The sequence below is a fragment of the Danio rerio genome, chromosome 24, assembly GCF_049306965.1.
Source record: "Danio rerio strain Tuebingen ecotype United States chromosome 24, GRCz12tu, whole genome shotgun sequence".
NCBI lineage: Eukaryota > Metazoa > Chordata > Actinopteri > Cypriniformes > Danionidae > Danio > Danio rerio.
In genome coordinates, this window is record NC_133199.1 from 45,785,001 (window position 1) to 45,801,883 (window position 16,883).

At 41.7% G+C, this 16,883-nt stretch overlaps 1 protein-coding gene across 1 annotated transcript in view; it reads left to right on the top strand.

Annotated features, from left to right (window-relative positions):
- tmem200ca (transmembrane protein 200C, genome duplicate a) overlaps nt 1-16,883 on the top strand; it is a 40,647-nt gene that overhangs the window by 184 nt on the left and 23,580 nt on the right. The window contains exon 1 of the mRNA XM_073941257.1: nt 1-1,124. This exon is cut by the window's left edge and continues 184 nt beyond it. The gene's annotated coding sequence lies outside the window, so the exon portion shown is untranslated. The remainder of the gene's footprint in view (nt 1,125-16,883) is intronic.

The window sequence follows — 16,883 nt, forward strand, 5'->3', positions numbered from 1 at the left end:
TCCAAATGTAGTCAGATTACCTCACCTTAAATGTAATTCAAATGTAATCAGATTGTCACCATTTAAGTAATCCAAACGTAATCCAAATGTAGTCCGATTACCTCACTTTAAAAATAATCCAAATGTAATCAGATTACCTCACTATTAATCTAAATGTAATCCAAATGTAGTCAGATTACTTCACCTTAAATGTAATCTAAATGTAATCAGATTGTCACTATTAAAGTAATCTAAATGTAATTCAAATGTAGTCAGATGAACTAACGCTAAATGCAATCCAAATGTAATCAGATTATGTCAATATTAAAGTAATCCAAATGTAGTCAGATTACCTCACTTTAAAAATAATCCACATGTAATCAGATTACATCACTATTATTCTAAATGTAATCCAAATGCTGTCAGATTACATCACCATAAATGTAATCCAAATTTAATCAGATTATCTGACCTTAAAATGTAATAAAACTATGTCACTATTAAAGTAATCTAAATGTAATCCAAATGTAGACAATTACCTCACCTTAAAGTAATCCAAATGTAATCAGATTACAACACTATTAATCTAAATGTAATCCATATGGAGTCAGATTACCTCACTTTAAATGTAATTCAAATGTAATCGAATTACGTCACTATTAAAGTAATCTAAATGTCATCCAAATGCTGTCAGATTACCTCACTTTAAATGTAATCCAAATGCAATCAGATTACATCACTGTTATAAGTAATCTGAATGTAATCAGATTAAGACAACATAACAGTAATCTAAATGTAATCCAAGTATAGTCAGATTACATCACTATAAATGTGTATACTAACACATAATATTATTGACTACAAATTTGTTCATGTAATCGGTTACAGTTTACAAATTCCATTTCCATTGTATTGAAGATGAAGGTTGCATATGCAGAGTCCCTCAGGCCAGCAGCTCCAAGACCTTGAATGAACTTCAGCCATCTGGATCTGAAATACGGGTAAATCCATCACTTATGTTCTGCCAATCCATTTAATCCTTTGCTTTAAGTGACTGCGTCAGGTTTGGCTGTGGACGAGGAGCTGAATGTGACTGATGTTCGCAGAAAAACACCTGAAGACTTGGAAACATCCTCATTTAAAAGGTGACCTGTAATACTACAGGATGTAAAATAAGTGTCTGATGGTCCTCTGATGAGTGTGTGGTTTCAGTTTCAGCTCAAAATAGCACAGATAATGTTTTCTAACTCTCTCCGCTTTAAAAGCTGACAGTCATAACAGAGCTCTGTGTGTCTCTTCATCATGTGGTAAACTAAAATATGTTGACTCTTATTTAAAATATAGACTACTATGCTACATACCTTTTTATGTATAGCTTATGAAAAGCACTACTTATAAAGCTGACTTGACTTGGTATGGTGATGTCCAAGCCCAAGAGTATTGAGTATCTAGATTAGTTTACCTCTTAAGTATTTAGTTTCTGAAAATGTTGTTGTGACTCTTCATTTATTCTGAGAATTTCCATCGGTCAAAGAATCTCCGTCCCTCGAGACGTCTGTGGCCTCATGGAGGATCATGGGAGATTTTGTTGACCCTTAAACGCTGTGGAAACGAGCTGCTGTAGTGTTGTTGTGTGTCTGGAGGCGAGATGTCGGATCTTCAAAGCGTCTGCTGATTAAGCATCTCTCTGGATCTCCGGCCTCAACATTGTTAGTGTGCAGCGTTTCATCTTTATCCTGAGCTCAGGGACTACTGGAAGCTCTTTGAGTGCCATTATTGTGGAGAGATTCCTGTTTCACTGCTGCTGTTGTCAAGCACAGGCCATGATTGTGAAGTGTGTTTACAGATAGATGACATAAGTAATGCGGGGCGGAAGTAACAAAGCAATTCCTTAAAGCTTCATAAAAGTAATCTGAGTGTAATCTAAATGTACTCAGATTACCTCACCATAAAGTAATCTAAATGTAATACAATGTAGTCAGATTAAATCACCACAGATGTAAGCCAAAAGTTGTCCGATTACATCACCATAAAGTAATCCAACTGCAATTTAGAAGTAGTCAGATTATGTCACCACAAAGTAATCTAAATGTAATCCAGATGTAGTCAGATTATGTCGCCATAAATGTAAACCAAAAGTAGTCAGATCATATCACCATAAAGTAATCCAGATTATGTCGTCACAAAGTAATCGACTTGTAATCTAGATGTAGTCAGATTATATCATTATAAAGTAATTCAAATGTAATCCAGAAGTAGTCAGATTACAACACCATAAATGTAATCTCAATGTAATCCATATGTATACAGATTATATCACCACAAAGTAATCTAAATGTAATCCAGATGTAGTCAGATTACATCACCATAACAGTAATCTAAATTAAATCCAGATGTAGTCAGATTACATCACCATAACAGTAATCTAAACTAGATAGTAAAGTTTGAGGACAAACTTTATGGTGGCTTGAAAAGCCGAATCTGAAAGTTTGAAGTGGTTTTAAAGTGTAAATAGCATGTTAGTATGATTTTAGCTTGAGGTAACATATTACTAGCATGAATTAGCATGTTAGTAGCATGATTCTTACATGAATTAGCATGTTGTTAGCATGATTCTAGCATGAATTAGCAAGTTACTAGCATGTTTCTAACATGAATTAGCATGTTGTTAGCAGGGCCGTGCAGAGACCATCCAAAGGGCATGTGCAGGAGAAATTTTTTGAAGAGCGGGGGGGGGGGTTGTTGTTGCGCGCGTTCTGAAGAGCGGGGGGGGGTTGGTTGTTGTTGCGCGCGTTCTGAAGAGCGGTGTTGTCGTGCGCCTACTGAAGGGCGGGACCGAGGGTGTGCCGCGTCGCGGGGGCACTTTTGATCATTTTGGAAGGGCACTTTCTATCCAAGACTAAAAAGGGCATGTGCACTGCACAGGTTGAGCCCTATGTGTGCACGTGCCTGGTTGTTAGCGTGATTCTAGCATGAACTAGCATGTTACTAGCATGATTCTAGCATGAATTAGCATGCTACTTGGATAATTCTAGCATGAATTAGCAAGTTAGTAGCATGATTCTTACATGAATTAGCATGTTAGCATGATTCTAGCATGAATTAGCATGTTACTAGCATGATTCTAGCATGAATTAGCATGTTGTTAGCATAAATCTAGCATAAATTAGCATGTTACTAGTATGATTCTAGCATGAATTAGCATGTTGTTAGCATGATTCTAGCATGAATTAGCATTTTACTAGGCGGTTGCTAGGGTGTTTTAAGTGGTTGCTAAGGTGGTGCCAGGCAGTTGCTAAGGTGGTCTGACTAGTTGCTAGGTGGTTGCTAAGGTGTTGCTAGACGGTTGCTAGGGTGTTTTGAGTGGTTGCTAGGTGGTTGCTAAGGTGGTGCTAGGCAGTTGCTAAGGTGTTCTGACTAGTTGCTTAGTGGTTACTAAGGTGTTGCTAGGTGGTCGCTAGGGTATTCTGAGTGGTTGCTAGGTTGTTGCTAAGGTGTTGCTAGGCGGTTGCTAGGGTGTTCTGAGTGGTTGCTAAGGTGTTGCTAGGTGGTTGCTAAGGTATCCTAAGTGGTTGCTAGGTGGTTGCTAAGGTGTTGCTAGGTGGTTGCTAAGGTGTTGCTAGGCGGTTGCTAGGGTGTCCTAAGTGGTTGCTAAGGTGTTGCTACGGTGTTCTGAGTGGTTGCTAGGTGGTTGCTAAGGTGTTGCTAGGTGGTTGCTAAGGTGTCCTAAGTGGTTGCTAGGTGGTTGCTAAGGTGTTGCTAGGCGGTTGCTAGGGTGTCCTAGGTGGTTGCTAAGGTGTTGCTAGGCGGTTGCTAGGGTGTCCGAAGTGGTTGCTAGGTGGTTGCTAAGGTGTTGCTAGGCGGTTGCTAGGGTATTCTGAGTGGTTGCTAAGGCATTGCTAGGTGGTTGCTAGGGTGTCCTGAGTGGTTGCTAGGTGGTTGCTAAGGTGTTGCTAGGTGGTTGCTAGGGTGTCCTGAGTGGTTGCTAGGTGGTTGCTAAGGCGTTGCTAAGCAGTTGCTAGGGTGTTCTGAGTGGTTGCTAGGTGGTTGCTAAGGTGTTGCTAGGTGGTTGCTAAGGTGTCCTAAGTGGTTGCTAGGTGGTTGCTAAGGTGTTGCTAGGTGGTTGCTAAGGTGTTGCTAGGCGGTTGCTAGGGTGTCCTAAGTGGTTCCTAGGTGGTTGCTAAGGTGTTGCTAGGTGGTTGCTAAGGTGTTGCTAGGTGGTTGCTAAGGTATTCTGAGTGGTTGCTAAGGCGTTGCTAGGCGGTTGCTAGGGTGTCCTTAGTGGTCGCTAGGCCCTTACTAAGGCATTACTAGGCCGTTGCTAGGCGGTTGCTAGGGTAGTTTGGGTGGTTGCTAGGCAGTTGCTAGGGTACCCTGGTTGGTTACTAGGCAAGCCTCACATACATGCTTGATAAAACATTTATACTTAGTAAGCATTTCTAGCAAGTTACAGTACTTGGCTAGTCAATATTAGCATGTAGCTAGTCACTGCTAGCATGTGTAGCATATAGGAAGTTCCGTTTGCTAGCATGAGTCAAACGAGCCAATCTCCAAGTCTCTACGATGTTCTGATGCTGAGATATAGCTGTTGATGAATGGTTGCTAGGGTACTCTGTTTTGTTGCTATGGGCGAGGTTACAGAGTGAACTTGAATGTGGTTGGTTGTCTTAGTCGAATGAACCAACCCCCATGTCTCTATGACACTGCTATGCAAAGATATGCATCTTGGCCTATTTTAATGGAAGTCTATGGAATCAATTTGGGGGCGTGGCTTGTGAGCTTTATTATCATATTGAGATGCTCATTGGTTGTCTGAGTCAGATGAGCCATCCCCCAAGTCAATAGGACACTGCTATGCAAAGATATGCATGTAGGCCAGTTATTAACATGAGTCTAGTATGAATTAGCATGTTACTAGCATGATTCTAGTACAAATTAGCATGTCATTAGCATGTTTCCAGTATGAGTTAGCATGTCATTAGCATGATTAGCATATGAGTAGCATGTTGCTAGCATGATTGGCATGTCATTAGCATGTTAGAATTATAAGCATTTGATAGCACAGCTAATTACATTCTATAGGACAGTTGCTAGGGTGCAGTATGTGGTAGTTAGGGGTGTGGCTAGAAAGTTAAAAGGCCATCAGTGATTGGCTGCTGGCTAGACTCAGTTAAATGAGCTCAGCCATTAGTCTCTATGACAGTCTGATGCAGAGTTATGAGCTCACAAAGTTTGATCCCATGTTAAGTCAATGAGAGTCTTTTGAATGGAAGTCTACGGGACAGTTGCTAGGGTGCCATAAGTGGTTGCTAGGGAGTGGCTAGTAAGTCTAAAGGCCATCAGTGATTGGCTACTGACTAGACTGAGTTGAATGAGGCCTGACTGTAGTCTGTAGGACAGTCTGATGCAGAGTTATGAGCTCATAAAGGTTGACTCAATGTTAAGTCAATGGCAGTCTTTTACAATGGAAGTCTATGGGACAGTTGCTAGGGTGCCAAAAGTGGTTGCTAGGGAGTGGCTAGTAAGTTTAAAGGTCATCAGTTATTGGCTGCTGGCTAGACTGAGTTAAATGAGCCCAGTTAGAAGCCTGTAGGACAATCTGATGCAGAGTTATGAGGTGACAAAGTTTGACCCAATGTTAAGTCAATGGGAATTTTGGGAATTTTCCGGGTCGTTTTTCGGAAAACCGAAAGTCGGATCAGTCGGAAAAGATATAGCAACCCGAGTCAGACCAGTTTGAAGGTTTGACGAAAGTTTGAGGTATGAAGCTTGAAAGGGTTAGGAGGAGATAGACTTTAAAATTAGTCTCAGAAGAAAGAAGAAGAAGAAGCAGAACTAGATTATTAAAGTTCGTCGAGACAAACTTTAGGCTGGCTTGAGAAAGCTTTAATTTTTTAAGTTTTAAAGCAGTTTTAAGTTAGAAGTAGCTTAAAGTTTTAAAGCAGTTTTAAGTTTAAAGTAGCTTGAAGTTTAGCATGATTCTAGCATGAATTATCATGTTGTTAGCATGATTCTAGCATGTTAATAGCATGATTCTAGCATGAATTAGCATGTTACTAGCATGATTCTAGAATCAATTAGCATGTAATTAGCATGAATTAGCATGATTTTAGCATGAATTAGCATGTTAATAGCATGATTCTAGCATGAATTAGCATGTTACTAGCATGATTCTAGAATCAATTAGCATGTAATTAGCATGAATTAGCATGATTTTAGCATGAATTAGCATGTTAATAGCATGATTCTAGCATGAATTAGAATGTTACTAGCATGATTCTAGAATCAATTAGCATGTAATTAGCATGCATTAGCATGATTTTAGCATGAATTAGCATGTTACTAACATAATTCTAGCATGAATTAGCATGATTCTAGCGTCAATTAGCATGTTACTAGCATGATTCTAGCATGAATTAGCATGTTACTAGCATAATTCTAGCATGAATTAGCATGTTACTACCATGATTCTAGATTCAATTAGCATGTTATTAGCATGAATAAGCATGATTTTAGCATGAATTAGCATGTTACTAGCATGATTTAGCATGTTGTTAGCATGATTCTAGCATGAATTAGCATGTTACTAGCATGATTCTAGCATGAATTAGCATGTTACTAGCATGATTCTAGCATGAATTAGCATGTTGTTAGCATGATTCTAGCATGATTTAGCATGTTGTTAGCATGATTCTAGCATAAATTAGCATGTTACTAGCATGATTATAGCATGTATTAGCATGTTACTAGCATGATTCCAGCATGAATTAGCATGTTGTTAGCATAATTCTAGCATGAATTAACATATGACTAGCATGATTCTAGCATGAATTAGCATGTAACTAGCATGATTCTAGCATGAATTAGCATGTTGTTAGCATGATTCTAGCATGAATTAGCATGTAACTAGCATGATTCTAGCATGAATTAGCATGTTGTTAGCATGATTCTAGCATGAATTAGCATGCTACTAGCATGATTCTAGCATGAATTAGCATGTTGTTAGCATGATTCTAGTATGAATTAGCATGTGACTAGCATGATTCTAGCATGAATTAGCATGTTGTTAGCATGATTCTAGCATGAATTAGCATGTTGTTAGCATGATAGATAGATAGATAGATAGATAGATAGATAGATAGATAGATAGATAGATAGATAGATAGATAGATAGATAGATAGAAACAGTTGATAGATAGATAGATAGATAGATAGATAGATAGATAGATAGATAGATAGATAGATAGATAGATAGATAGATAGATAGATAGATAGATAGATAGATAGATAGATAGATAGATTAAAACAGTTTATAGATAGATAGATAGATAGATAGATAGATAGATAGATAGATAGATAGATAGATAGATAGATAGAAACAGTTGATAGATAGATAGATAGATAGATAGATAGATAGATAGATAGATAGATAGATAGATAGATAGACAGATAGATTAAAACAGTTTATAGATAGATGGATAGATAGATAGATAGATAGATAGATAGATAGATAGATAGATTAAAACAGTTTATAGATAGATAGATAGATAGATAGATACATAGATAGATAGATAGATAGATAGATAGATAGATAGATAGATAGATAGATAGATAGATACATAGATAGATAGATAGATAGATAGATAGATAGATAGATAGATAGATAGATAGATAGATAGATAGATAGATAGATAGATAGTGTAATGGAAATTCATTTTAGATAAACATGTGTAGTGGAAACTTACAGCAGAAACAGCGGAGCACCTAATGCACGTACAGAATGGGCCTTATTAGGATTTGACCTTGCAAGCAGTAGAAACTAGATAGAACAGTGAACATACTTTGCTTCAGTGTCTCATTCTGTAGAAACTGTCGTCAGAATGGGCAGTATTAGGGTTTGACCTTGTAAGCAGTAAAAACCTGATAAAAGGGTGAACACACTTGACTTCAGTGTCTCACTCTGCAGAAACTGTTGTTGCTGTATGACTGTGACCTTCTTTGCAAAGAATAAAACTTTAAAAAGACATTCCGAGTAAGACTTTGTTTCTTGACCACAGAGAGCGCCTCTTTAAAGAAAATTGCCACTACAATTTGGTGTCAGAATAGTGGGATGTCTTGGAGGAACTTTTCCGGACCCTGCGGACGGTGACTGATCATCCTGGGACTTCGTGTCACAGCCCTGCCCCGCTCGATTGAGGGTTGAGGGGCCGACCGCCGGGCTCGGAGGGGGACCCCACTGACATCTGGGAAAAGAACTCAGTGGCATCTGAACTCTCTGGTAAGAGACAAATTCTTTTTTACTACTAAAAGAAAATTGAACAGTTTTGGGCATTTGATTAGGCAATTAAAAGGGTTTTTCACTGTAATTTGGGCCATCACCATGCTGGTAGATCTGTCTCTGTGGGATAGCAGCGTGATTAATGCAAGTGAGATCTGACATCAGGTGGGGATCGAGACCTTTTTACAAGTGAGATCTGGCTTTAGCTGAGATCAAGACCTTACACAAGTGAGATCTGGCGCCTGATTAAGATCAAGACCTTTTTAACACGTTTGGCTAGCTAACTGCGATTTACTCCCGGGAGGGGGTTGAAATCAGGGGGCTGTGCGATTTACTTCCAAAAAGAAGTTGAAATCTAGGGCTGTGCGATTTACTTCCGGAAGGAGGTTGAAATCAGGGGCCAAGCGATTTACTTCTAAAAGGGGGTTGAAATTGGGGGCCACAAAATTAGAGCTGGAAAGCTTAACTTTTCGATTTTAGGTGAAAAATCGAAATCTGTTGGAGACGTCCGACAGATTAATAGGTACCGAAAAAGTCCAGGGGAAAGATTGTTGCCAGCATGGGGAAGTCTCAAAGCAAAGTAAAAAGATATGATACACCTGTATTTTGGAACATGGAAAGGTTGTATGGGGCAAAAGGTATGAAAAATATAGAGAAATTGATAAAGTACCACAATTTTCCAAGAGAGGGTACGTTAAGTGTTACGAGGTTGAACACTGTAAAAAAGTCAATAGAAGAGAAGGAAGGGGAAAAAACAGGCTATTTTTGTAAGAAGCATGTGTGTGTGTCGTGTGGAGACACTATTAACTGTTGGCTGACAGAAGCTGAGAAAAGACAAAGGAAAATGTTGCAGAAACAGCTGGCGTGTAGGGAAGGTGGTGAGGAAGATAAAGTAAAGGGAAAAGCTAATAAAAAGTGTGAAGGTGTGACTGAGAAATTTCCTAGCACAACTAACCCTTTTTATTCATCTGTTTTCACTCATGTACCACCGCCGCACCATCACTATCCCATGGCTGAGCTGCAAGCCCTAAGAGTTGACCCAGACCTCGACTGCTGCCCTCCCAGAAAACCAACCGCACCAACGCAACCCATATCACAAGCATCACTACAAGCAGGTGAAGGGGAGAATGAAGAGGTTGAGCTAGCAAATCGGTTAATGGCAGCCGCCCCCACCGAAGGCAAAACAAAGACAGAGGACAGAGAAAAGGGTGAGAAGACAAAGCCGCCAAAATCAAGTCTCGCCCGAGGTGTCCGGGTCAAGAATGAGGAAGTCAGTTTGGAACTTTCAGCGCCGATGGTGGAAGTGGCTGGACCCGAGGGAGCAGTGATGGTCTATAGATCGTGGACAGTGGCTGACATGAAAGAAGCTTCAGCTCAACTACCAGATCCCGTAACGTCCGGGGAACTGTTTGCGAAGGCGCTACAAAGTTTCTGCCAAGAATTCAGCCCAACCACAAACGAACTGAGACGACTGCTGGTGGTAAAGATGGGGCCAGTGAACTGGGGAAAAGTGAGTGCCAGTTTAACAAATAATAACCTCCGACGAAACCATCCAGACTGGGACCACGAAAGCAATGCCAGCTATGTGGGTGCTGTCGACCGCCTGATGGGGGCCATAGCAAATGCCTTTCCCGTACGTGTTGACACCACACTGATCTCTACATGTCATCAAGGAAAGAACGAGTCAGTCGACGAATTTTACTACAGACTTCATGACACTTTCAAGAAACACAGCGGTATGACTGAGCCGACAGCGAGACAAGCTGAACCGGACACATGGGAGTGCCATCTGCGAGGGTATTTCCTATCTGGACTGAAACCTGAGATCTGTCAAGGAGTGAAGGACCTCTGTGTGAACTGGAGAAACGGACGATTAACAGACATTTTGCTGTATGCTCAACATACTGAAGACAAGCTGGCAGCCAAACAAGAGCAGAGCAAGAAGAGAGCTGAGAAGGAGTTACACATGGCCCTCGTACAAGCAGCATCAAGACCTGAACAGCCAAAATACCGCAAGTTCGAGGGTGGCAAGGGTGGCAAAGGTGAGAAAGATGGAAAAAAATGGAGAACCTCACAGATGATTGAGGGTGACGGAACATGCAGGGCCTGTGGTGCGACTGATCATGTCACAAGAGACTGTACCAAGTGCCTGCGTTGCCATGCCGACGGGCATTGGTCAGCCGAGTGTCCAGAGAGACGAAAACCAGCGGCGAAGAACTGATGTGCGGAGGAGAGGGAGAAGCAGATTGCAGGGGGTCCGGGCGAGCAGCCAACAGCCACAGCTAAGGGAAGTGAAAATTCTTTACTAACAAACACAGACAACACCTACATATACACATACACTGATATAATTTCGGCTCTTTGCAATAAAGAAAAAGCTTGCATTTCCCACTATAATTTTGCACAGAGTAATGATAACGATTTGTCTGATGAAATGGCATTGTTATTTAATAACGAAGCATTTTTAGACATGCCACAGTATTGCATGAAGGTTGAAAATACAACAGTTGAGTTTCTAGCTGATAGTGGAGCTAGTAGATCTTGCATACGACCATGTGACCTACAGTGTGAAATACCTCTATCAACAAAATTTCACGAGTCTCTGTCTGCATCTGGTCATAAAGCCGTTGAGCGATTTACAGCTCCGCTGACCTGTGAGACAGAGGGGGGTAAAATTTTCAGACATGCATTTGTTTGTTCACCAAAATGCCCTGTTCCTATCCTCGGAAGGGACATTTTGTGTAAACTAAACTTGATTTTAACAGCAGATTCCACTGGTGTGAGAGTGATTGAAGGAGAGGAATTTTGTTGTTTACAAATTGAATCACAAGAACCGAAGTGGGCTTATGAATGGCTGGTTGAAAACAATGAGTGGGCTAATTCAATTTGCAAATTGGCTGAAGAACGTGTAAAACCTTTTGACAGTGATATAATGTCTCCTGGTGAACTGCATTGTACGTCACATGTTGTAACTGATAGGGATGCAGAGTTTGAAAAGGCTTGGTTTGAGGCAAATGTGAATGAAACTTTGATTTTAGAGAAAATGTACTGGAAGGATAGTCTGTGTGCAGTTTCAGTGTCTCTGTCAGAAAAGCAGCGTTCATTCTATCTCATGTCAGCACAGGCTGTGCCTCACATATCAGTTTGCAAGGGTAAACATCAGTCTTGGGCTGATTTAGGCCCGTTTGTGAAGCAGTGTCTTGAAGTCAAAGATTGGATCTGCAGAGAGGGAGGGGTAGAATGGAGCGCGCTCTCGCAGGCCTTTAGGGTGGACAGTGAAACTGAAACAGCTGTTTCAAGAACTGTGACTGCGATTGACAAACTTTGCGTAAAGAATTCTTGCATGGTTGACTTTAACGCTGCAGACATACACCCAGCTTTAGCAGAAATACCAAGTGAATTATGGGCTAAAAGCAAGTATGATGTTGGTTTAATCAAAGGTTGTGATCCAGTGACAATCATTGCAAAATCTGATTACAGACCATGCCAACAACAATATCCTTTGAAAAGGGAAGCCATTGAGGGCATTACCCCAGTATTTGAGGCTTTACTGGAACAGGGCGTTATTGTACCATGCAACAATTCTGAGGTTCGCACCCCTATTTTTCCTGTTAAAAAGATAAGGGATAATGGGATGCCTACTGAATGGCGTTTTGTACAGGATTTACAAGCAGTAAATGCATCTGTCAAACAAAGGGCTCCATTAGTTCCAAATCCGTACACGATTTTGTCACAAATTCCTGAAAAATCACAATTCTATTCAGTTGTTGATCTGGCTAATGCATTTTTCAGTGTGCCAGTGGACAAAGACAGCCAGTTTTGGTTTGCATTTAATTTTAATGGCAAAGGCTACACCTTTACACGTTTGTGTCAGGGTTTTACAGCATCTCCAACTTTGTACAATGAAGCGTTGTTAAGAAGTTTGGAACCTTTGACCCTGACAGCTGGAACTGCTTTGTTACAGTATGTTGATGACTTGTTGATATGTGCTGAGAATGAAGAGACGTGTGTGAAAGACACTGTGACTCTCCTTAGGCATTTGGCTAAGGAGGGCCACAAGGTCAGTTTGACAAAATTGCAGTTTGTTAAACAAAAGGTAACTTTTTTGGGGCACGTCATTACACCACACAGCAAATCTCTTTCTGAAAAAAGGGTAAGTGGTATAAAAAATGTACCAAAACCACTAACAAAAAAACAAATGTTGTCTTTTTTGGGTATGTGCTCATATTGTCGCACATTTATTCCAAATTATGCAATTTTGGAACAACCCCTGAGAGCCCTAACATTAGGGAAGGGAATGAAATCCACTGACAAACTACGGTGGACGACAGAGGCAGAGGAGGCATTTGTAAACATGAAATTACAAATGGCTGAAGCCCCTGCATTGGGTTTACCTGTACCAACAAAACCATTTGTTCAGATGGTAGATGAAAGAAGTGGGTTCATGACGTCATTGCTCCTACAGGATCATGGAGGTAGATTGCGACCTGTGGCCTACTTTTCGAGCAAACTTGACCCTGTAGCAGCAGGCCTGCCACGTTGCTTAAGAGCAGTGGCGGCTGCGGAAAAAGCTGTGATGGCTTCAAGAGATTTTGTTGGTTATTCTGATCTGATACTGATGGTGCCACATTCTGTGTCCATGATACTCCAAGAACAAAAAACATCGCATCTGTCAACAGCCCGCTGGCTGAGATATCACACTATCTTGTTAGACATGCCAAATGTGACTGTTAAACGATGTACTGGTTTGAATGCAGCTACTCTTCTTCCTACTGAGGAGGATGGGGAAGAGCATCATTGTTGTTTAACAGCACTTGAACAGGTGTGTTCGCCACGACCTGACCTTTCTGACGAACCACTTGAAAATTGTGACAATGTCCTCTTTGTGGATGGTTCAGCATTTAAAGATCCACAAACAGGCCAGAATAAAGTTGGTTACGCTGTAACAACTGAATTTGATGTGGTGGCCTCTGGGAAATTACCAGGGCACTATTCGGCACAGGCCGCAGAGCTCGTGGCATTGACAGAAGCATGTAAATTGATGGCAGAAAAGGAGGCTACAATTTACACTGACTCAAGATATGCATTTGGGGTAGCTCATGATTTTGGGGCTCTGTGGAAACACAGAAAATTTCTAAAGTCTGATGGTCGACCGATACTCCATGCTCCTTTAGTGGCAGCCCTGCTGGATGCGATTTTACTACCTGACAAACTGGCCATTTGTAAATGCGCAGCGCACTCTAATAATAAAGATTCTGTTTCTATAGGTAACTCCAGGGCAGATGGAGCAGCAAAAGTCGCAGCATCCCAAGACAAGGACAACTCTGAATGTTCTTTGCTATCTGTTGGTGATAACAATGATGTGTGTTCTTCTTTGCAGGACATGCAGACCTTTGCGACGGGGCGGGAGAAGAACAAGTGGAGACAGTCTGGCTGTGTGATAAAAGATAATGTGTGGAAGAGTGCTGAGGGCAGGGCGTGTTTACCAAAACATTTTTTCCAACATTATGCAAAATTACTTCACGGTAAAGATCATGTGTCAAAAACAGCAATGGTTGCGCAAATGAACGAACTGTGGTTCACAAAGGGGTTCACTGCATTTGCGGACAATTTCTGTAGACGATGTGTAATTTGCAACACACATAATGTGGCCAGAGCGATAAAAGTTCCACTATCATCTCATCCACCTCCAACAGGGCCTTTTGAATATTTGATGATGGATTTCATTGAATTGTCCCCATGCAATGGGAAAAGGTACTGTTTGGTGATGGTTGACATGTGGTCAAAATGGGTTGAAGTTTTTCCAACCTCAAAACAAGATTCGGCTGCGGTAGCAAAAGCGTTACTGACTGAAATCGTGCCGAGATGGGGAATACCATGGAAAATAAGTTCAGATAATGGTACTCATTTTGTTAATGAAGCAATCAAACAAGTGGGCCAATATTTGGAAATTGATTTGAGAACACATTGCAGTTACCATCCAGCTTCAGGAGGAGCTGTTGAAAGAGAAAATGGCATCCTAAAAAACAAATTGGCAAAATGTTGTGAAGACACAGGGCTTACATGGGTTCAAGCTTTACCCATTGTCCTGATGTACATGAGAATGAGAAAAAGATCAAAAATGAATTTGAGCCCGTTTGAAATTCTCTTTGGTAAACCACCGCGTGTAGGTGTGAATGGGGGAAAACAGCAGCTGCCCTCAACAGATGTGTGTGAGAATGACATGTTGAATTACTGTAAAGAATTGTCTCATGTGTTGTCCGATGTTTGTGTGCAGGTAAAGGCCGCACAGGGGAAGGCTGCTGAGAGACCACTGCACAGTCTGAGGCCTGGCGATTTCGTGGTGATCAGGGACCTGAGGAGAAAGAGCTGGAGAGCAAAGCGCTGGTTGGGTCCATTTCAAGTGCTACTGACCACTGAGACAGCGGTGAAGGTTGCAGAGCGGGTGACGTGGGTGCACGCTGGGCACTGCAGGAAAGTTCCATCACCTGAGAAGGATTCCATGAGGGAGTAGGAGAGAAAGAGGGACTCTGAAGCTGTCTGAAGAAAAAAGCAGGCTGCTATCTGAGTGAAGCAAGGTCACAGCTGGGGAGAAACAACAAGGTCAAGAGGTGTGTGTGAGACAGTAACTTCTGAATAAAACACCAAGCAGCAAACAGACGGAGGAGAAAGCGACCAAAAGAGAGGTGAATAAGCTGTGATTGACCATTGCATTAAAGATCTGAAGATGGGCGTAAAGATTGGTTGGCATCCATTCCGAGTGCCAGGTATGTGTGGGCTGAAACAAACCACGTTGTGGATGACGTTACTTTCATTGACATTATGTTACATCATCTTCCTTGCTCTGGAACTGGCGATGGAGTGTGGAGCAAAGCCTGACATCAACAAGAACTGTACAGACACAGAGGTGACGACACCACAAGCTAACCACTCAACAAGACTGCGTGCAAAGAGAGCGTTACAGGTGACAATCGCCATGCCAATCTACGTCGACGAAGAGGAAGTGGTAACGATAACCGAAGGGGCAACAGTAAAGTTTTCATGCAACCCTTTTCTACACAACTGTCCTTATTGTGCCAGACCAGAATATGCGGGCACAAGCAAAGCTGAGTACAGTGAAGTCTACTTTTGCAAAGACTCATGCAAGTGGAAAGACGTGAAAGCCTACAGCAACCCAGTCATTTATGGAACTGATGACCGATTTGAAGTAAAGAAGAAGAACAGACGAGGTAACAACAAGGATGGAATGACTGTTTTAATTGAAGAAGTCAAAATGTCTGACGCCGGCACGTATTACTGTGGCATCGATGTGCAGGGAACTGACTGGTATGAGACTTTTAAAATTGTTGTGAAGAAACCTGCCCCAGCACCAGCCAAAGCGGTTGTGAAACCAATGTTTGAGCCAGCAACAGACACAGAGAAAGCCTGGATGGGGAGCTATGGCGGAGATGGAGGAAAAGGCGTGAGCGAGCCAGTAAAGTCAGCCATGTCACAATGTCAAGGTAACAAAGCGTGCACTTTGGTGATGTTACAGAAAAGGGAGCTGGAGATCAACACGAGCTGCTGGATGTGTCTGCAGATGTCCCACGCATGGAAAACAGCCCCTCTAGTGGTGGCAGCATGGAACGACACCAAGTGCCTGATACCACCTCAGATGACAAAAATCTTGGAGGCCGGAAGAGACATTGACAAAGGTCTGATTCCAAAGATGACGCCGAGTTTGAACTGTGAAGCTTCACGGATGAACGAGAAATCCGGAATAGTGCTACCACCTCTGCGAATTGTGCGCACACAAGGAGATGTGTGTGTGTGTCATCCTACAAGAAAGAACGTTGCAACTGCCATTACGGGCTGGTCTGATTGCAGACTGAAGATAGAGACATCAGATAAACCACCCTACAACTGCACAGCAGTAATAAAAGGTGTGAGAAGGTACTTTAAGTGTCCATTTGACAGTCCGAGTGACTCATCACCGGCAGCAGTATGGGTGTGTGGGGACAGGGCATTCCACTCACTACCAACAAAAGGGTGGTCTGGATGTTGTTATCCTGCTTTGATGAATGTGGGTACTTCTGTTTATCTTCCAGGTGCTGATGAAAACGCAGGGGGCAGACATAAAAGAAGTATTAGTGTTTTGCCTGGGGAAATGCCTGACAGGTATAATGGATATGTGTTATATGATCCCTGGACGTCAATAGGGGCTAATATTGGGTTGTCATTGTTCTGGGGAGGGGGTACAGCCGTAACCATAAACAAGATCAATGGGTTGGCATGGTCGGTTTTGGTAATTGCAAACAGTACTGAGACTGCTTTAACACTGATTAGTGATGAAATGAAACAAATTAGAGACGCAGTAATCCAAAACAGAATGGCATTAGATATCCTAACAGCAGAGAGAGGCGGTCTATGCCGGCTAGTGGGCGTGTCCTGCTGTTTTAGCTTACCTGATTATAGTCAAAACATTACTGACATTGTAGCCCACATGAGAATGGCCGTAAAAGAGCCTAAGAACACTAACGACTCATGGCTAGATTGGCTGTCATTTAAGTGGGGAAACTGGATCTACTGGGCCTTTACTGTGGTGTTACCTGTATTGGGGGTGGGTCTAGTGATATTATGTTGTCTG